At 47.7% G+C, this 21,895-nt stretch overlaps 1 protein-coding gene across 2 annotated transcripts in view; it reads right to left on the reverse strand.

Annotated features, from left to right (window-relative positions):
* KIF1C (kinesin family member 1C) overlaps nt 1–21,895 on the reverse strand; it is a 1,865,342-nt gene that overhangs the window by 1,255,031 nt on the left and 588,416 nt on the right. The window lies entirely within an intron of this gene.

The following is a 21,895-nucleotide window of genomic DNA, read 5'->3' on the forward strand; positions in this document are numbered from 1 at the left end:
ATTTCGGAGGTGATTAGTTGGGGAGGACTGTGGGGGTGCCATTACTTGAATCCACAAGTGGCTAAATCCATCTCTCCACCTGCAGGAGAATATTTCTACGGGTTAAGCAGACAAGATTAGGAAGGCAGATCCAGTCAGTCATCGCTGCACTACGCATCACATGGGTGGAGACCGCAGCAGTCCGGGTCCGACCGACAACCCTGTGGGAGCCAGGTGAGCGTAACAAAGACATCATGCAATATTCAATGAAGAAACAGGTTAGAAGAACCGAAAGAACAGGATTCAGTAGAATTGAGGCGCGCCGAGATCTCCGAAGCGAACACGTTCGCGGGAAAAAACGGAACTGAGGCTACGGGCGTTCTGCGTCCTACTTATAACATCCGGTGACATCGGATCGACTGAGGCCCTCGAGGATGGCGTATCGACATCACCGACGCAGACGCCGAAAGATTTTCCGAAGCAGCACAGCTGTGGTGATTACTGTCATAGATATGGAATACGTCGGAGGACCCAATCCCCTCAAAATCATTTTTACCAACAATATCCTCCCATAGAGATTTAATGGCAATTCCATCCATCTAGTCACTGAGGACCTGGCCTGTTCCAGTACCCTGCGATAATTGTGCTTATATAGTTGAATTGCCTTACCATCGCAAGGGTAATTATTGGTTCAAAGCTGGACTACTGCAATGCCCTCCTCGTAGGGAACTTGTGCAAAAACCTAGCTAAACTCCAATTGGTGAAGAACAAGGCCCTCAGGGCTGCTACTGGCACTTCAAGGAAAGACCATTTCTCTGAGATACGAAGACAGGCTCACTGGCTCCCAGTTAAAGAGCGAATCATTTTTAAGACACTTACACATAAATGCCTACATGACTTGGCACCCCCTACCTTTCCCAAAGAATCATCAAGCACACCTCCACAAGACCCCTCAGAAAGGCTTACGCTAACACCATCATCACCCCTAAATCGCGGAAAGTCCGCGCTAGGGGATCTAGCTTCCCCACACTGGCCGCTTCACACTGGAACTCTCTTCCTGACCACTTAAGAACGATTGAGTCCCACCATGCCTTCCAGAAAGCCATTAAAACCAAGCTCTTTGTATAACTGCCTCCTTACTCCCTCACTTGTTTAATCCTGATGTATCTCTTAGCCTCTGCATACCCATTTGATTATGTTTTTTTCTCAATTCAGCTAAGTGTTATGTACTAAATATCATATCTGTATCCATGTGCACCTAGGAGACCATTGTTGGTCACCTGTAAATATTCTCAATTACAATTTCTTGCAAGATTTCATGTAACAGCACCTCGATGCCCCAGGGCTGTAAGTGCGCTATACAAAAGCAGATAAATAAATAAACATAGTTCCTCTGAGGATTGCGCAATATTTATTCCAAAGTACATAGTATATGTTTCATGGCATTGGAATCCATACTTAGTGTCATACTGTATAGTACACTTGCTGAAAGAGGGAATAACACCGATTTTGTAGCATTGATCTTTAACCCAGAGAAATCCCCATAAACCATCACATCTCCCATAATGGGACTCAAGTTGTGGCTTGAGTCCCTGGCACTGAGATCCATATCGTCTGCATGAAGGGAGATGACCAAACCGTCTATACAGTTGTATCCCCTCTGTGTAGGTACTGCTCTCTGATCAACTCAGCTAAAGGTTCAATCGCTAGTGCGAACAGCAACGGTGACAGCGGGCACCCCTGTCGTGTGCTTCTCTCCAAGGATATAACCGACATGAGCTGGCCATTCACCCGAACCCTACCGCTGGGAAGGGTGTAGTACATGACTAGGGCGACAAATCCTTCCCCCACCCACATCCTGCGCAGTACTGTAAACAGAAAGGGCCATCAACCGAGTCGAATGCTTTAGGAGTGTCCAGTAGTGCCGCCACTATCGACTCATCCTGTTGGACCACTAAAATTAGTCCACGTGGAGCACCCCGGTATGAATCCAGACTGGTCCGCCTTCACATATCTGTGCATCAGCGGGGCCAGTCTAGACACCAGTATTTTGGCCAGGATCTTGTTGAACATGTTAATAAGTGATATGGGGTAATAGGAGGGGCAGTTGTCTGAGGGCGTGTCCGGTGTTAACACCACCACCACTACCGCCTCCCTCAAGGACTGTTAGCTGACCCTCCTTCAGACTTTGCCGATACACCTCTAGCAAACGTGGGGGTATTATCCCAGCAAAATATTTATAAAACTCAGCCGTGTAACCATACAGGCCCGGGGCCTTCCCTGAAGGTAGTGATTTAATTGCCGACATGACCTCCTCCAATGAAATAGGGCGGCCCAACCATTCCCTTTCTTCTGCTGTGCACCAATACAACGCCACCTGATCAAGGTAACTGTCTAGCTCATTCTGCGTTGCTCGAGTCTGTGAGGAATACAAGCAACAGTAAAAAGTACAGAATTCCTGAAAAATATCTGCACTCCAGAATTTCTCCTCTCCCTATTCGTTCCTAATAGATAAAACACGGCCCTTTGGCATATCTGACCTCGCTGCTCTCGCCAGTAGCTTGGCAGGGCGCTGCCCCTCCCCATATTGTCGCACTGCCGCCCGCCCGAGGTGAAACCTCACTTCCCTCTGAGCCAGCTCACTAAATCCCTTCAATTTTCCTTTAATCTCAGCCTGTTTGGCCATCTCGGTCCTAGATATCCCTGCTTGCAACTGCCCTATCTTAGCCTTACAGCCTGCCAGTTGTTGAATTTGCCTCAATATCACGACTCTTTTAAAATGCATACCCCTCTAATGACACATTTAAAACTCTCCCACAGTGTCGCATAGGATTCCACAGATCCCAAATTCAGTTCGAAAAAGTAATCAATGGCTCTAGATAACTCTTCCCATCCGTTAAGCCATCGCTCTTAATCATCCAGGGCGAACTTTCCTCCCAATCTGACAGGCACTGTCAAGGCCATCACCACTGGCCCGTGATCAGACAATGTGTGCGGCACGATGGTCACATCGAATACCCAGCCTGTGTTAGAAACCAAAAAATAATCCAACTGTGAGGCTAAGTTATGGACCGAGGAATGAAACGTGTACCCAAACCCACCAGGTGTCTGATTCTCCAGACATCGTTTACTACCCCAAGTCCAACATATATCCCAGAGTCTGCATGTCACTTTAGGCAGTGGCCCATGGGTACCCCCAGTCCTATCCTGATCAGGATCCATTACTGTGTTAAAATCCCCTACTCAAATGATCTTCCAGGGTCTGGTTCCTTCAGATGTCGTGTAATCCACCCCAGGGTTTCCCCTGAATCTGTGTTGGGGCCATAGAAGTTAATCAGGGTAAGTATTCGGCCATGTATTGCTCCCATGTACTATTAAGGCATGCCCCTTTTGAGCCCGGGAAAAGGAGCTTGATGCGACTACATTAGTGCACAATAGCTCCTGCCCTATAACCAAATATCCTGCCTAATCCTATCCTGCAACCCACCATAAACGACCACCAGTGACCCAGAACCTGGGCCCCTAAGGTGCATAGTGCTGAGCCTAAGAACAATAACCCCTGTCCGAGCAAACATCTTACTCTGCTCCTTGCTGTGAATTCTACCTCTGAGTGCAGTGACTGCAAAACACAAAGACGCTGGCTACCAGCTCATCCAGACCCAGAATGAATTCCTGAAACAGTGGGCTCATAAACATAGAACATCCACTCCAGACACGCACCTCTCCTACCACTATGCTCACTCTCTACTTTACACAAACACACAATAGAGCGCAGCTATACGCCTAGACCAATTTCAGCATAGCTGCTCACCTAAGAACAATATATGAACAACTCAACATCCTGCTAGAACGCAGCTATACCCCATGAAAAAAAATTGGACTACCTGCACACAAATGTTCTACACAGGCCTAATACCACCAGAATGCAGTATCGGAAGACCAACCACCAGACTGCACACATTCGACTAATATCTCACTATCACTGCACCTAATGTTAGGATAGGGCTACCACCAGGCAATCTCATCAGCTGCTCATATATTTAGTGCACCCAAGCATCGTATGCTACCCTACTCACTCAACTGACCTGAACTACGGTCCCTAAGGGCGTTCAACCCACAAGCGCTTTGAGATCATACCAATGATACATAGAGTGCTATAAAATTGCCAAATAACTTATGCAAAATTATTTGAAACCCAACCCTATTTCGCAATATGCACACTTAATCATTATGCCTACTTGAGTTGTCTTTAAAGGAAGATGGAGCGGTGGAGCACTCTTCCCCCTTCCTACGTTTGGCTGGATATTAATAGCCAAGATGGAAATAGTTATCAAACTAAATTATTTTCAGAATATCCTGGTTTGGCCGGGTGTTAAGTTGTTTGCGGCGCACTACTCACTATTGGTTAAAATAGCATGCGACCCTAAGTGGCCCACGGTCAAATGGGAAACCCTCATCAGAACTTCTGATCAGATGGGACTATGCGCTCCAGATGTGGAACTAAACTACCTTGCCACCCAAGTACACTGTGTCCTATTGGATGCCTGGATCACTGCCCTTTCCCTACATTGGAATCGAGAGGTCGAGCCGCCCTTAATCGTTGCAGGGTTCTCTTGTGTCTATGCATGTTCGTGACAGCTGTCTATTCGAGCCGGTTTCTTGCACAGTCGATGTAGCAAGGAGATTAAGCGTTTGCACCGGGATTTAGTGTGTGGGGGATCGAGGTTCTGCACCCAGCCTTTGATGAGGTTGTGGTGAGGGTTTGGACGAGGTTGGGTATACATTACATGTATGATTTCTACCCAGATGGGAAATGTATCTCAAGGGAGCAGTTTGAGGCTAAACTGGGCCTTGATTTGAACTTAACTTATCAATACATCGGTCTTGAGGCAGTTTTTCAGGATTGGGTTCTGTGTTTCCCTTTGGATCTCTGACATCTCCCATCCGGAGGTACATTATTAATTCGGCTAGTTCGAGAAAGATAGTCTCTATTATTCACCACATGGTCCAGAAGTCAGCCCCTACAGAGGTCCTGCCATGTACATTTTGATCATATTTCCTATTGATACCTGTAGTCCTGGCATGCTGTAAATACATTTTTGAGAGATCAGTGTGAATGAAGTAGGCATGGTAAGAGAAAGATGTGGGAACTGGGTTTAATATTCTGCAGTTATTTTCCAGTAGGGTCATCCCCTGTGATCAGGTACACACATATATATACATATATATACACATTTCCAAGATTTTGATGAAACCTACATGCATTGGTTTGAATTTTAGAGCGTTGTCGGTGCGTTTCATTCTTAAACAGTTGATATGAGTGCTATTCATTTCAGGGAATAGTAACATCTGTTATTTGTAATGTTGTGCAGCTTCTGGCCATTACTGCGATTTAGTGAATGTTACTCATTGTGCAAAATAGCTCCTAGAATGTAGTGGTTTTCCTGGAATCTTGCAATGGACCAATGAGATTGCTTGTTAGTTCTTGCTCTCACTGAGTACACATTGGGAGATCCAGAATCCCCTAAACCAAGATTTATTCTACAGTTCAAACTCTGTGCAACATTCCCTCCCCGAAACTCCTGCCATGAAGGATTCCTCCAAATTATGCTTAAGTAACAGTGCATCAAAGGCCCATCACATATCACTGTCATTTGCCTTATCAAAGGGGAAAACGAATACAAGGTGTTTCTGTTTAAACCCTTTCCTCATCCAAAAAGAAAGAAGAGTCAAGTTAGTGAAGAAACTACAACAGAGTGATGACAGTGTAATGGCTGTAGTGGATGACAGCTAGTGAATATCAGGGAGGCAGCAACAGAGATACTAGACAAAGACAGGAAGTACAAGGAAAAGAACTGTGAAGCAGCAGAGTACCCAACAGATATAGTGTAATGTAGAATGAAGGACAAAGCAACAGACACAGGAAGAAGCGGAGTGTGGGCATTTTGTGGCCTGCGCACAGGCTGTAATTGAATACAAGTTCCAACATTTTCAGACAGTGACATATGGCATGTGACGCCTCGGATATCGCATCTCTATAAGCATTCTCTACCTGTATTTTTTACTTTTTGTTTGCTGACTGCTTTTTTGCTCATTTTATTCATTAATCCCAACACAAAGCTAAGAGCACATTTATACAGTTACACTTTATTATCCCAAAGGTATTGTAAGCAACTTCATGAATCCCAATTTCGACCCCTTGGAGAAGAATACAAATTGGTTATGTTTGACGATTTGTTGGTTACCATATCAGACCAGCTGGTCTTTAAAACCAGAAACATCAGTGTAGAGTTTCGGTTTAGTTCTGAGTCAAAGTCACCTTTCACCAGTCTGAAATCCTAACCCTGTTAAATATTGAAGGACATTACATATTGGAGTAATTTACTTGATACATATCGAAAAGAAAATATGTGCAGTACTTGGAGGCTAATATTTCACCAGCTGTATCGGCTGCCTACAAAATAAATTCCTGCTCACTAGTCTGATTAGAATTGACCTAGCAATGTGGCTTCAGCAGGTTTCACAATGGTTTAAGCAAATAACCAAATTAAAGGGAACTCACATCTATATTTGCTGTACTTCTTCTAAATCCTTCACAAGCCAACTCTCCTTTCTGATCTTCAGAGAAATCGCCAAGATATTGTTTGGAATGGAAAAAGATCCATAATAGCAAGATGGCATTGTACCCAAAGTACTGAGGGAAGGTCTAGGGACTCCAAACTGCCTCTGCTAATTTTCATATAATAGTAGTGTAAGAGGGTTATGAGAAGGCAATGGTGAGCGATATACAATGTAATAGGACGAAAATGCGAAGTGAAATTTTATATGGCTTGCAAACAAGTTTTAGAAGCTAGATTTTAGACAGAGAGCTCCGAGGGTAGGAACACGTTTCCATCCCCATAGACTTTAACACAAAGCTAGCCAGAGTGGACAATTTGTTAAATGGAAATGAGGAACTGCATGAGAAACACTACTTATTTGTTGGGGACAAAATCTAATCTTTTTGTAAATATAAATCTGATTCTGGACTCTCAGAAATAGACGGGCTTAAAAGCTTCAACTATGTCACTGGGTCCTCACCTGGTGGTGTGGGAGGGTCCAAAATACAACAGCTTTTGCGAAAGTCCTTAAGAAACAAAGGGGTCAAGGGATGGGATCACAGGATTGTTTAGAGCGATTATTAAAGTAGTCCAGATGATGCACTTGCGTTGTTAAGAAAAGCGACAACCCGATTAGAACAGGCAAATTCTCTGAAAGAGGATGTCAGCAATGGGGTCTAAAGCTAAAGATTCTGCCAGGTGGTTGCATTAAAAAAAGAGCTAGTCTTCAAACCGCTACACTGACGGTATTTGAACCATATAAAGTGGCACACCATCTCTACTGAGACCGTTGCTGGATGCCGGAGGGGATGTGGTGAGAGGGTCACATTACTTCATTTACAGTGGAGTTTCCCAGCCGTGGTGGCGTTCTGGGAAGAGCTTCAGGGGATTATATCCGAAGTTCTAGTTATCAGCTCGCCCCTTGGGACCCAGGGATTATTCTTCCCGTCTCCCCATCAGAGGTATGTGAACACTCATGTCCGGCAGCAGTAATCCTGTAACCTTTCTCTTACTGGCGGCTATACCAGTAATAGGCACCCAATGAGGCAAGAAAGTTGCCACCAAGATTGCAGTGTTTGCATAATATCTGCAATTGACACTGTTAGGCAGAATCCTGTGCAGTTCCCTTAGGGAGCACTACAGAAGATTAAGACTACAGGTATGAGCAATAAATGCCCTTTGGCATCAGATTTAGTTGGTAGCTGTGGCTGAGCAGTCAGACTTATCTCAAGAGGGAGATAAGCAGTATTCAGGGTTTACACAATAGGGATACAATACTATGGCACAAGGAAACACTGACGAAAGCTTTGTATTAAAAAGTATATATATATATATATATATATATATATATGGGATACATTACTCACCGTAATCGTATTTCTGATGCTTGTATCTGCTTAGATTCACATGCTGTGCATAGGCCGACATCTAGTGGAAGCTGCGGAGTATTACAGTTTGTTTTTCGAAAGTCGAAAATGGGCGTCGACACAGGCGTGCCAGTAATACTATCCCTAGTGTGACGTCCACTGTACCCAAGATCCCTCACGCGTGTAGGATCCTCAGATTGTATTTTTTCTGACATGAGGAAGCATGAGGAGTAGCGTGAGTACAGATAATCCAAGCAGATAGACAGAAAAGGTAAGACTACAAGCAATCATGCGCCTTCTCTCGGAGGGGAGGAAGGGTGGGTCGCATGTGAATCTAAGCAGATACAAGCATCAGAAATACGATTACGGTGAGTAATGTATCCCTTCTGAGGCTTGTGGAATCTGCTTAGATCACATGCTGTGCATAGATTAGCGAGCAGTACCAGAAGAAGGAGGTGGGATGTGAGAAGGGTCATGAGCAAACAGGTGTCTTAGAACCGCTTGTCCCACTTGTGTATCTGTCTTGGAATGAGTGTCAATGCAGTAATGCTGAGTAAAAGTGTGAATAGAGCTCCAAGTAGCCGCTTTGCAAATGGTGTCGAGGGGAACATTTGCAATGAAAGCCAGAGTGGCACCAATGCCTCTAGTAGAGTGGGCCCTTGGCGTAAAAGGCAGAGTCTTGTCAGAAAGAGAGTAACACAGCTGTATACAGTTGATAATCCACTTCGAGATAGCGCCCTTAGAGACGCGATCCCCCTCTCTGCCTGTAGCTACGGAGACAAACAGTTGATCTGTTTTCCTTAGCGGTCTGGTTTTATTTACATAGTATAGGACCGCCCTACGCACATCTAGGGTGTGTAGTTTCACCTCAGCCGAGCTTTGCGGGTTCTGGAAGAAAGCCGGAAGCTCGATGGACTGGTTTACATGGAACTTGGATATGAATTTAGGTGAGAACCTAGGGTGTGTGCGTAAAACCAGTTTGTCCTTGTGGATAGTAAAGAAAGGATCTTGCACTGACAGAGCCTGAATCTCATTGACCCTTCTTATGGAGGTAATGGCTACTAAGAAGGCCGTTTTATAAGTCAGGTGTTTGAGACTACTTTTATGCATGGGTTCGAATGGGGGTCCCATGAGCTTAGCTAGCACCACGTTGAGGTCCCATCCTGGCGGTGGGTTCGAAATAGGAGGGTGAAGTCTCTTTACTCCTTCCATGAAGGCTTTAACCACTGGCACTTTCCACCACGAGACCTTGTTATGGGATGTGGTGTAAGCCGAGAGGGCTGCCAGGTGTACTTTCAGTGAGTTAAAAACCAACCCTGCATCCAGCAGGTGGAGCATGTATGTCACAACGTTGGAAGGAGTGCAATCAACCGGGTTGATTTGTTTATTCTGGCACCAGATAACGAATCTTTTCCACTTATCAAAGTAACAGTGCCTTGTATTTGGTTTCCTGGACTCCTTTAGAATGTCCATACACCTCTGTGGTAATTTGAGATGTCCAAACTCTATGACTTCAGGAGCCATGCTGCTAGGTTCATAGAGTTGGGTTCCTGATGCACTGTTTGACCCTGTTGCTGGGACAGTAGGTTGTACCAAGCTGGGAGTCTGATGGGTTCGCACACCGCCATCCTGTGTAGGTGTGGAAACCATGGTTGTCTCGCCCACATGGGAGCAACTAGGATGAGCGTCATCGATTCCTTGTTCATCTTGTACACCACCTTCCTGATGAGAGGAGTTGGTGGAAAAGCGTACGCAAACATCCCTGACCAGTTCATCCACAGGGCATTCCCTTGGGAGTCCGGTTGGGGGAACCTGGATGCAAATCCTGGGCATTGTTTGTTTTCGCTTGTGGCGAATAGGTCTATAGTGGGGAAACCCCACTGAGAGAAGAGATCTTCTACCACGTCTCTGTGAAGGACCCATTCGTGTTCTTCTGGGAGGGAGTCTCTGCTTAGAGCATCCGCTAGGGAATTGAGCTCCCCTGGAACATGTTGCGATGACAGGAAGATGTTCCGTCTGAGTGCCCATATCCAGATTTTCTGGGCAAGCTTGGACAGATTTGGTGAACGAGTCCCCCCTTGCTTGTTCAGATAGAACATGGCTGTCGTGCTGTCCGTCCTGATCTGCACCGACAAGTTCAGTAGATGGGGCTCGAACGTCTTTAGCGCTCGGAACACTGCCAGAAGTTCTAGCAGATTGATGTGGTTCTTGGCTACTGAGTGAGACCAGAGACCCTGAGCTGTGTGGTGGAGATGGTGAGCTCCCCACCCAGTCAGGCATGCATCTGTAGTTACCACGGCTTGTACTTCGGGATTGTAAAAGGGTTTCCCCTTTGCGAGATTCTCTCTTGTCCACCAGTGTAGGCTCTGTAAGAGTGTTGGCGAAACGACCACTAGATCGTCCCAATGACCACTTGCCTGAGACCACTGTTTCGCCAACCATTCCTGCATGGGACGCATGCGCAGACGCGCGTGGGGGACCAGGTAAATGCATGACGCCATCATGCCCAGTAACCGCATAGCTTTGCGTACTGTTATCTGTTGACCTGACTGATAATGCGGAATTTGCAGAAGTATATTCCGAATTCTCTCTTCCGAAGGGAAGGTCAATCCTTTCTGAGTATCTAGGATAGCTCCTAGAAATTGTTTTGAGGTGCTTGGCACCAGACTTGACTTTTTCTCGTTGATAGAGAAGCCTAATTCGTGGAGGAGGTCGATAGTCCTCTGAATGTTTGACCTGCAAATTCCTGGGGTCTCCCCCGTTATGAGCCAGTCGTCCAGATAAGGGTACACCGGGATTGCTTCCCTGCGTAGGTGTGCAGCCGCCACCGCCAGTACCTTGGTGAATACCCTTGGTGCAGAAGCTATCCCGAAGGGCAGTACCTTGAATTGGTAGTGGCGACTGTCTACCTTGAAGCGTAAGTACTTTCTGTGCGCTGGGAGCATGGAAATATGAAAATAAGCATCTTTCATATCCAAGGTTGCCATGTAATCCCCCTTTTTTAGGAGGGGGATTACCTCTTGTAGCGTGGTCATACGGAATTTTTGGGGCTTGACATACTTGTTGGCAGGCCGCAAGTCTAATACTGGGCGCATTGTCAAATCTTTCTTTGGCACAAGGAAGTAAGTTGAATAGATACCCTTGTTTACCTGGTGTCCTGGGACGAGTTCTATCGCGTCCTTTTCTAGCAGAATGGCGATCTCCTCGAGAAGGATCCTTTGATGCTCTAGGGAGTGCACTCTTTGTCGTGGAGGATGGTTCCGGGGACGCTGCAGTAGTTCTATACAATATCCTGCGGATACTGTTGACAGCACCCATCTGTCTGAGGTGATCCCTTCCCAAGCCTGGGTGAAGGTGGAAATGCGTCCCCCTACTGGGGTTGCGTGGCAAGGGACCCTGAACTGAGCGTCACTGTTTTGGTGGAGGCGTGCCACCTCCCTTGTTGGGGCTGCCTCTGCCTCTTCCACGACCTCTCTTGTTACCCCTGCCGTAACTCTGGGTAGACTGCTGGTTGTTATTCCATTGTGTACCCTGTCCCTGGGCATAGTTGCCTCTTTGTGAATTTTGTCCGCGTGGGCGACGAAAATTACTGTTCCCCCTCTGGTTAGGGGGTTTGTTGGTAAGCTGGCCAAGGGATTTGAGAGTCTCATATTCATCTTTGGCATTTTTAAGTGCGTCTTCGACCGCTTTCCCAAACAATAGGTCGGGTTCCACTGGCTTGTCTATTAAAGAAGCCTGGGTTTCTGTCTTGAATCCCGACTGCCGTAACCACGCATGTCTTTTGATAACAGTACCTTCTGCTATCAATCTCCCTGCGTTGTCAGCGGCGTCGAAAGTTGCTTTTAAAATGCAACCAGACACGGCTCTCCCTTCTGCCGAGATCCGAGCCAGCTGGCCCTTTAATGGTTCTGGAGCAGAGGCAATGAGCGCCGCGACCTCTTCCCATTGATGGCAATTGTAACTAGCCAACAGGGTGGTGGAATTCGCAATCCTTGCTTGGTAGGCGGACGTTGAGGCTACCTTCCTGCCAAACCCGTAAAGTTTTTTGCTCTCCTTGTCGGGAGGAGCTTCTGATGAAGATAAGGGCGTGCCAGCCCTCTTTCTAGTGTTGGTCACCACTAGGGAATCTGGTCTAAGATGTCCCTTTATATACAGAGGGTCAGACTGGGCTGCCCGGAAAATCTTTTCAATTCTGGGGTTGACAGCTCTGGTGAGGTTAGGATTCACCAGGGAAGGATCTATTCTTCGTTGGATGGATTTGAGGATAGGGATGGTCTGAGCGACCGGTCTTCTCTCTCCTACAAACTCCTCCGCGAAGTCCCTTTCCTCCTGTACACCGTGGGTGTCGATGTGGAAGTGTTCCGCTGCTCGAGCGAGAACCTCGTTAAGGAGGGGCTGGTTATCAACTGGAGAGTCAGTAACTGGGGCTTCGCTTTGTACTGGGGAATCTACTCTGTAACTTTCCTGCTCATCTTCTCCCTCCTCCAGGTCCTCATCCTCTGCATAGTAATCTGTCCCGGTTTGTTCTTCCATAATTGCAAACTCCTGGTCCTCTTCAGGGAAAACTTGTCCCTGATAACTGGGGAGTGGAGTAGAATATGGAGTGGAGTAGGGCTGAACCTCGAAGGGTTCAGGTCTTTCGACCCGGGGCTTTTTACTTAGCGGGATAGGATCGGAGGAGCCTGAGGGTGTGGCCCCTTGAGGGTTATATGAAAGAAAGTGTTCTGGGTTCTTATCATAAAAATTAGCCAAGGAAGACATCCTAGACATAACCCTGTCTATGTCTTCACTGGACCATTCCCTGGAACAGGGTATTACTTTAGCAGGTGATTTATTTTCAAGGGTAGACTTGTGTTTGCTTGTCTGCTTAGGCTTTACAGGGGTGGAAGGCTGTGCTTTCCGCTGTTTCCCCCCTTCTCCGTGCGTGGAAAAGTGTTTTCCCTGTCCCTTGGGGGCCCCAGAGACTTTCGACGCCTGGCGTCGAGGGTCTGGAAAGGTATCTGTGTGCTTCGGGCGTGGGGCCTCACTGGTGTTAACCGCGGTCTCGGTATCTTGGAGCGCGGCCTGGGGGTGGAAGTCGTCTTCGTCTCCCGACGATCGAACTTCCGTTAGTGTGTGTAGCGAGGCACTCTTGGCAAGAGTGGATGATTGCCTTGCGTCGTGAGGCGATCTCGATCGAGAGCGCCCAGAGGACACCGAGTCGGACCGTTCTTTTTGTGCCTCTTTCCGGGAAGTCGACGTCGTCGAGGTCCGGTTGGTCTTAGTGTGTTTAGTGTGTGTTAGGTGTGTAGCGCTTGCGTCGCCGGGGGTCTTCCCCATAGCCGCCTTGCCGGACGACCTTCCGAGGTCGGGGACCTGCGCTCGTCGGCTGTCTTTCGACGCCGTAATGCCCTCGCCGTCCGAAAGTACGGCGTCGCTGCCATCGCTGAAGGCGCCCTCCGCTGCCATGGCCTCCTGCCTGGCGTGGTGGGCCCAACGCTTTGTCGAACGGTCCTTAAGTGTCTTAGGTTTAAACCTACTACACGCTCTGCAGTTCGCTTCGGGGTGATCCCTCGGCAAGCAGAGATTGCACGTGGCGTGCCTGTCGACCCAAGGGTATTTGCGATTGCACTTGGGGCAGAATTGAAAAGGGGTACCCTCCATACGCACCTTAAGGCAGCGGGCTGCTAAGTGTAGGAATATATATAAATGTAACTATATATCAAGAGTGAAGAGTATGTACCACCCCCCACTCTCCCTACTTGTAAGGGCCGAGGCCAGCGGCCTACTAGGCCCGGGCCGAGGCCAGCGGCCTACCGAGGCCCAGATCCGTCGTGCAGCAGTCGACGGTCGATGACTTCTCCAGCCGTCGTCGAGGTTGAGGGTCGACGATGGGGTGGGGAAGGGAATGAATAAGAATTAAAATTATAATAACAGCAAAAGTATGGCTAAGGCCAGGGAACTCCGCAAGATGCTTCCGACCAGTATGGCGGAAAAAAACAATCTGAGGATCCTACACGCGTGAGGGATCTTGGGTACAGTGGACGTCACACTAGGGATAGTATTACTGGCACGCCTGTGTCGACGCCCATTTTCGACTTTCGAAAAACAAACTGTAATACTCCGCAGCTTCCACTAGATGTCGGCCTATGCACAGCATGTGATCTAAGCAGATTCCACAAGCCTCAGAAATATATATATTACACACTTCTAGTTCAACACATCAATCACAGTTATTAAAGCAAGTTAAAATCAGTCAAGAAAAACATACACAACTCCCTGGATAAATTGTAGACAAGTTTGAGCAAGAGTGAAAACTGAGCAAAATGGCACAGTGAAAACCAAACACAAATGGCACTCTAGCAATTTCTCACAAGGGAGGGAAAGCACAAGTTATACAGGAATATACTCTTAGACACCCTCGCAACACTTCCCAATAAGATTGTGAACAAGTTAGGCAAGGCAGTACTTTAGCATGTATAATACTGGGGTGAAAACAGAGCAAAAAGGCACTTAACAAGTTTCAAAAGAGGGAAGAAAAGGGTGGTTATAAGAGTTAGGTGCACCAACACATTTCTAGGTGAGAAGCAATCTAGAGAAGGCAGTTCTAACAAATTTAGCCAGTCAATAGGCCTGTGTCAGAGTCAGTGGTAAAGTGCCTAGGAGCAAAATGTTCTTGTAGCTGCAGTCAAGTCAAAAAACAAAGTTTTTTGTTAAACGATTCGAAAAGGTGGTTGCAGAAAGTGAAAGACAATGTTAGTCGATAGGGGTGGCCAACCCAGGAGGTAGGTAAAGGATTTCAAGCACCTTTAGCAATACCCCGCGAAACGTTAGGCCTGGCGGAACAATGTACCTGAAAAGTGGAAGCGGCTCCTGCGGTGGCGGTGGTTCCTGCAGTTCGCGTTGTCCAGCAGAGGAAGAGAGGCTCTCGTCGTGGAGGAAGGTTCGAGTTACTGCACTGCCCAGGGAAGAAGCCAGCCGCGGTGATGCCGAAATGGATTAAAAGGTACGCTCCTTTAAATCGTGGCCATTGTGGACGGGAGCCAGGCTATCTGGTCTCTGAGTGCAGGGCACTGGTGATTCGACCAAGGCTGGTCCTGGAAGGCGATTGGCAAACTGGTTGGCCCCACCAGCTCAAGGGAAGGAGGCTCTTGCAGATGAAGATCTTCTCTCGTCGTGTGGAGAAAAGTGGTGAGACGCTGCAGCAGGGCTTCACCAGTGGTTCAGTTGATGTAGATGTGTTTGGCTTCTCTCCTCTTCGGCTTCTTAGTTCCAGTGGCGAAGTCTTGCTCTTCCAGTCTCCAGGACCCTGCTTTTATTGAAAAAGACCCCCATTCATACAGCCTAGCTGTCACTCACACAGTGGAGTGGTCATCCTGGCGGGAGACCCTCCAGCCTATCAGGGCAGAGTGCAACATGGGTTGCTGAGGCAACCCTGTCCAGGGGGCCTACTCCCCCTCCCACACAATGGGTCCACCCCAGACTCTGTGGCGCCGAAAGGAGGGTTTCTTGGCAGAAGCCCGCCAAAAGGACGAACAAAGGATCCCCAACCTGGGTTAGGATCTTAGAGAAAGACACGAGAAAGAATTTATATAAAAGTTCTGGCAAATAAAACCTACCGGAGTAAAGTTAATATGAAAATAAACCGGCGGCATGTTAGAGGCTGTCAGTAAATGTGGTAGCCTTGAACAATGGGAAAATCCCATGGGGAAATATTTGCGGTCGAATATTTTTGGTAGTAACCACTGCCACCAGCCAGAAACTTGAGACGGACTGTACGGTACCCTCTCGAAAATGAACAAAAGGGAAAAACTATTAACCCTTGCCAGTACCTCCATAGTAAAATGGTTTCTGCTGGTTTAGTTTATAAAGATTGACTAGTAAAGTCAATGGGGACTTTACATGCCCTGGGAGACAGTAGTCAGTCCCAGGGTATGGAGTCTATGTTTGGGGGTCAATATGACACCCCTGTTTTACTGCACGGAGGGTGCTGTGTAACACGTGTATAAAGATGGTTCCTATGAGGGTGAGATCATCCCAATAGACATTAAACACAAATAAATAGCCTAGAACACACATAGCAAATATGCCTAAGAGTGGGAAAAAGAGTCTCACTCTTATCAGGAGAAAAAAACAAACCCTTCAAATCCAGCAAAGCTGCTAGGGGACTCTATAGGTAAGGGAAATCAGCCATAGAATGAGAATTCTCCCTAACAGACACGCCATGTAAATTACTAATCTAACAGATCACAGAGTAGCTTTCATGGGGATTTGGCAGCCCTTTATTGATCATTGGGATCTCTTCTTCCCAGTGGCTTTTCTGGCATTAAATCTGTTTGGCCCTTGACCTACAATATTGATGTGTGCAGAAAGAAATGAGGAAGGGGGGGGGGGGGGGGGGGGGTCCAAAAAGGCAGAAGGTGCAATGAGCTGTGTTTGTGACCATGTGTTGTGTATACTCTTCAGGGTAGGTTACTGATGATTTGCAACATGACCAAAGTAAAGGAAGCCCTTTACTTTGACAATCTTGTCATAGAGATAAAAGAACAAGTTACTTCTTACCTTGTAACGTTCTTTCGACGGGATGTTCCTCCGACGTATTCCTCATCTTAGATATCTCTTTCCAGCTTTGCTGGCTTCGGAAAATGTTTTCTTTAGAGGGCGCTGCGTGTCGACGTCCTCCGAGTCGATGTCCCTCGACAGCCGCCGTATCGACATCGACGTCATCCTGCCTATAAATGCCGCGCGCAGCGTCCGTTGCTCAGTTCCGTTTTGTAGCCCACAATAATTCTTTCTGGACTAAACTAATCACCCTGAAGGAGCGTAAGCTGCAATAACAAGGGAAGTAGAACTGCGGGAATGGATGGGAGGGTCGATGAGGAATACGTCGGAGGAACATCCCGTCGAAAGAACGTTACAAGGTAAGAAGTAACTTGTTCTTCGAAGGGATTGTGTCCTCTGACGTATTCCTCATCTTAGATAGGCTCCCATAGCAGTATTCTATTATTGGAGGAGGGAGTACTGACTTCATGCTGTCTTCTATTGATAAATAGAATGCAGTACAGCCCTTCCAAACCTAGTCTCTTGACTGGAGGAGGAATCCAAGTTGTAAAATCGTGTAAAGGTATGGACAGACGACCATGTAGCGGCCGTACAGATGTCTTTAACCGGCACACCTCTTTTGAGGGCCGATGAAGCTGCAATACCTCTGGTCGAATGAGCCCTAAGGTTTTGAGGGGGCTCTTTCCCTGCCAGTTTATAACATTCAAGAATGGCTAGAATGATCCATCTGGAAATGGTCTGCTTAGTTATTGGTAACCCCAGCTTGTGACCTGTGTAACCTACAAACAGCTGGTCTGCCTGTCTTATCCTGGCTAGTCTACTGATGTAAAAACTTAAAGCCCTTCTAGGGTCTAGCCTGTGTAACCTCTCTTCCTCTTTCCTCGGATGAGAAGAAGGATAGAAAGATGGTAGGGTAATCTTCTGAGTGATATGGAATTCAGAAACCACCTTTCGGAGGAAATTAGGCTTCACTTGCAGGACAACTTTGTCTTTGTGAAAGATTGTGTGAGGGGGTTTACAAGAAAGCTTGTAATTCGCTCACCCTTCTAGCAAATGTAAGTGCTATTAATAAAACAGTTTTAAGGGTAAGGAATCTTAACGAACAAGAATGGAGTGGTTCGAAAGGTGTGCCCATCAGGAAAGTTAGGACTAAGTTTAAATCCCATAGGGGAACTTGGAATGGTCTTGGGGGATAAACATTGGTTAACCCCTTTAGAAATTGTGTTACCAAGGGTAACTTGAAATAGGATGGTTCTTCCGCAGTGCGCTTAAAGATGGATAGAGCTGCGAGATAGCCCTTAATGGTGCCAACTTGAAGGCCTGAATTCGCCAAATATAGTAGGAAGGACAAAACCATTGGTGTACCACATGAAAAAGGGTCGATATTCTGTTCTCTACACCAGCTGCAAAATCTGTTCCAACGGCAGCGGTATAAAAACTTTGTTGCTGGCCTCCTTGCCGAAAGCAACACCTCCGTAACATCATCAGGGAGGTCGCAATCCTTGTACCTCAGCCTTTCAGAAGCCAAGCGTGAAGGTTGAGGTTTTTGATGTCTGGATGGAGAACCTGGCCTCCCTTCTGTGAGAGTAGGTTCTCTCTGAGTGGAAGTCGAATTGGAGGGCAGATGGACAAGTCTAGAAGGTCCGGCTACCACGTTCTCCTGGCCCAATCCGGGGCAATTAGGATCATGGTTCTCCGGAATCTTCTCAACCTCCTGATCATTTGAGGAATGACAGGGACCGATGGGAACGCGTACAGAAGCGGAAACTCCCAGTCCACTATGAACGCGTCTCCCAGAGCTCCTCTTGGGGGAAATTCCCTTGAGCAGAACAGATCGCATTTCCTGTTGAGGCTGGTGGCGAACTGATCCACCTGAGGGGTTCCCCAAAGGGCGAAGATCTCTTGAAGGACTTCCTGAGCTAGCTCCCACTCGTGTGAGACTGTGCTCTGCCTGCTCAGAGCGTCCGCTGTCAAGTTCTTCTCTCCGGCTAGGTGAACTGCCGATAGAGAGATTCCTTCTTGGATTGCCCAAAACCAGAGCTGCATCGCCTCTCTGCACAGGGGTAGTGATCCTACGCCTCCTCTTTTGTTGAGGTAATGCATGGCCACCGTGTTGTCCGTCATTATCAGGACGTTTTTCTCTTGTACAGCTGGCAGGAACGCCTTCAGCGCAAGTCTGATGGCTCTCAGCTCTAACAGGTTGATATGTAGTCTGGACTCTGATGGAGACCAACGACCGCTGATGGTCAAGTCGTTGGCGTGGGCTCACCACCCCGTGAGTGAGGCATCCGTGACTACTGTTATCTCCAGCCAGGGTTGCCAAAAATGTTCTCCTTTCAGAATGTTCTCCTGACAGGCCCACCACTGAAGGTCTCGAGCCACCCTGTCGGGAACCTGAAGAAGATCTGTCATTCTCCCTGAGAATTGTGACCACTGAGTCCTCAGTGCCCACTGGAGGGATCTCATTCTCAGGCGAGCCTCTGGCACTAGGAAAATGCAGGATGCCATGAGGCCTAGCAACCTCAAAAAGTCGAAGGCTGGGAGACGTTGGACATGTTGGAACTTGGTAACCATCTGTAGAATATCTTGAGCCCTCACTTTTGGTGGCGAGGCTTTTCCCAGGGAAGTGTCCAGGATCGCTCCTATGAACTGGAGTCTCTGCGATGGTATCATTTGTGACTTCTTTAAATTGAGGGAGAAGCCCAGTCTGTGAAGGGAGTGGCACACGTGATTTAGCTGGATCTGAGCATGTTCCGAAGAAACCGCCCTGATCAACCAATCGTCCAGGTAGGGGTAGACGTGAATCCCTTCCCTCCTTAGACTTGCCGCCACTACCGACATTAACTTGGTGAAGACGCTCGGGGCGAAGGTCAGCCCAAATGGCAGCACTCGAAATTGATAGTGAGAGTTGCCAATTGCGAACCTCAGGTATTTCATGTGTTTGAGATGGATAGGCACATGGAAATAAGCGTCCTGAAGGTCCAGAGATACCAACCAGTCCTGGAACTGAAGGGCCTGGAGGATCTGAGAAAGAGTGACCATCTTGAATTTGTCTTTCCTGAGGAATTTGTTCAATTCTCGCAAGTCCAAGGTGGGTCTCAGTCCTCAGTCTTTCTTTGGAATGAGAAAGTAAGGGGAGTACCAGCCCTTGTTCCTCTCTGCTACAGGTACCGGTTCTATGGCACCTTTCTCTAGCAGGTCCAAAATTTCCTGCAAAAGGAGCGGATCTGGAGCTTTCTGAGAGCTGATCCCCGGTGGATGACTCTGAGGTATACGTAGGAAAGGCAGGCAGTAACCTTGGGCAACTGTTTCCAATGCCCAAGCATCTGACGTGATAGCCTGCCATACCGCCAGATGTTGAGTCAACCTGCCTCCTACAGGTGTCTTGTGAGGGAAGTCCTCAGAGTGGTTTTTGGGCGGCTGATGCAGATGCCGATGGTAAAGAGGCACCTGCTGTTTCTGCGGCTTTTGAATATCTACCCCGTCCACCTCGGGTAGTTCTTCTTTGTCCCCTTTGAGCCGGTCGTCCTCTACCTCTTCCGAATGCGGAGTAGAAGCGAAAGGACTTGCCCCTCGCAGAGGTTCCTGTGGGACGAAAAGGTGTCTGATGGATTGCAGCGCCTAGGGATTTTGCTGCTACTTTTGAAGTTTGCAGTTTCTCTAAACTGTCATCCGCCTTTTTCCCGAACAAAGAAGAGCCATCGAATGGCATGTTCAAGAGCCTGGCTTGCACATCTGGGGCAAAACCAGACTTTCTCAACCAAGCGAATCTCCTGGTTGTTGTACTTGCCGCCATTGCTCTGCTGATACGGTAAGCCGAATCAATGCCCGTCTGGAGGGATTCGCACATAGCGTCTTTACCATCCTGTATGATATTCAGGAACGCATCCCTTTCTTCTCCCTCCAGGATGCAGTCAGCCGCTGTAGAAGCACACTCCCAAAGTGTATGGCTGAATCTAGCAAGGGTGCAAGTAGCATTAACAGATTTTAACGCCATGCTACATGCCGAAAAAACTTTCTTTGCCAAAGCATCATATTTTTTATCGTCCCTGTCCTGTGGGATGGTAGGATAAGCCGTCTTGACATCGGTAGAGGATGCTGCCTGTACCACCAGACTTTCTGGGGATGGGTGTTTTGACAAAAACTCCGGGTCTGTAGAGGATACCCTGTATTTTGTAGACAGTTTTTTATTTACTGCCGGGACGACATCTGGGGTTTCCCAGTTCGTCATAATCTTCCTCTGAAGAGCTTTATGAAAAGGCACCACAGGATCCTCCTGTGGGCCTTTGTCAAGAATATCCGTGAGGTCATCTTGTTGGAAAGATTGTGAAGGTGCAGACCACCCCATAAACTCTGTGATCCTGGCCATTAAGGCTCTATAGGGGGTTTCAGCATGCTCCCCCGGGTCTGGCCTAGCAAACTCCACCTCAGGGGAGTTGTCTAACCCACTTGCCTCATATGTAAGGAATCATGAAGATCCTTTAACCTGCGTTCTTCAGAGGAAAATTCCTCTCTAATTGGGGTTACAGGTCCCTGCAACTCAAATGTGTCTTCCTGTTCAGACAATTCACCCTCTTCCATAATTGAGGACATAGTTCTTAATTGTTCTGAACTCATAAAGGGTGTAAACCCCATTTCCAAGGAAGAGGGTGCCGAACTTGTCATAATCGCCCTCGAAAACGTCGATGTCGTTGACGCCGAAGGCTTCGAGCGTAGCGTCGAAAACAAAGGCGGAGGCCTCGATGACCTCGACAGAATTGGGATTCTGCTTGACAATCTCGAAGCCATCGACATTGAGGACCTGGGGATAGTCACTGGGTGTGTCGTAACCGTGACTTTTCTTGGCGTCGACGTCGAGTCGACAGACTCGTGTGTCGAAGGTCCCTTCGACAACGGCGTCAAAGACATCGACGTCGACTGAACCATTGTCGACGGTGTTGACGGAACCTTCGAGGAAGGTTTGGAGGTCATAGTCCTACTCGAGGGTTCGTGACGCGCTCGAGAGGTTTCCTTCGCCGGGTACTGCGACTCGCAGCATTTTTTACCTTCGGGTCTTTCGACCAGAGCATCGCTCTCGGCAGTCTTCGAGGGGGTCGAGGCCGCTTTCTCGAAGACGCTCATGATATTTTTGCGGAATTCCTCCCATTCAGCCCGGGAACTATGTTTCGTGGGGCACGGGATTCTCTTTGGCGAAACAGAGGAAGAGGAAGACGGAGAAGGGGATCTTCGAGTGCTTTGATCTCGAGGAATGAGACCCACTCCGAGATCTGGAGCGCGAATGGTGACGAGGAGACGAATGTCACGACTTCGTCGACGAAGAAGAAGCTTTAAAAGTCTTACCTTTCTCCAGCTTCCCCCTACGCTCCTTCAGGGCCTTAGCTGTCATGGACATACAGTCCTCGCACTCCG

The sequence above is a fragment of the Ambystoma mexicanum genome, chromosome 1p (genome assembly GCF_040938575.1).
Source record: "Ambystoma mexicanum isolate Mex_15411 chromosome 1p, UKY_AmexF1_1, whole genome shotgun sequence".
Classification (NCBI taxonomy): Eukaryota; Metazoa; Chordata; class Amphibia; order Caudata; family Ambystomatidae; genus Ambystoma; species Ambystoma mexicanum.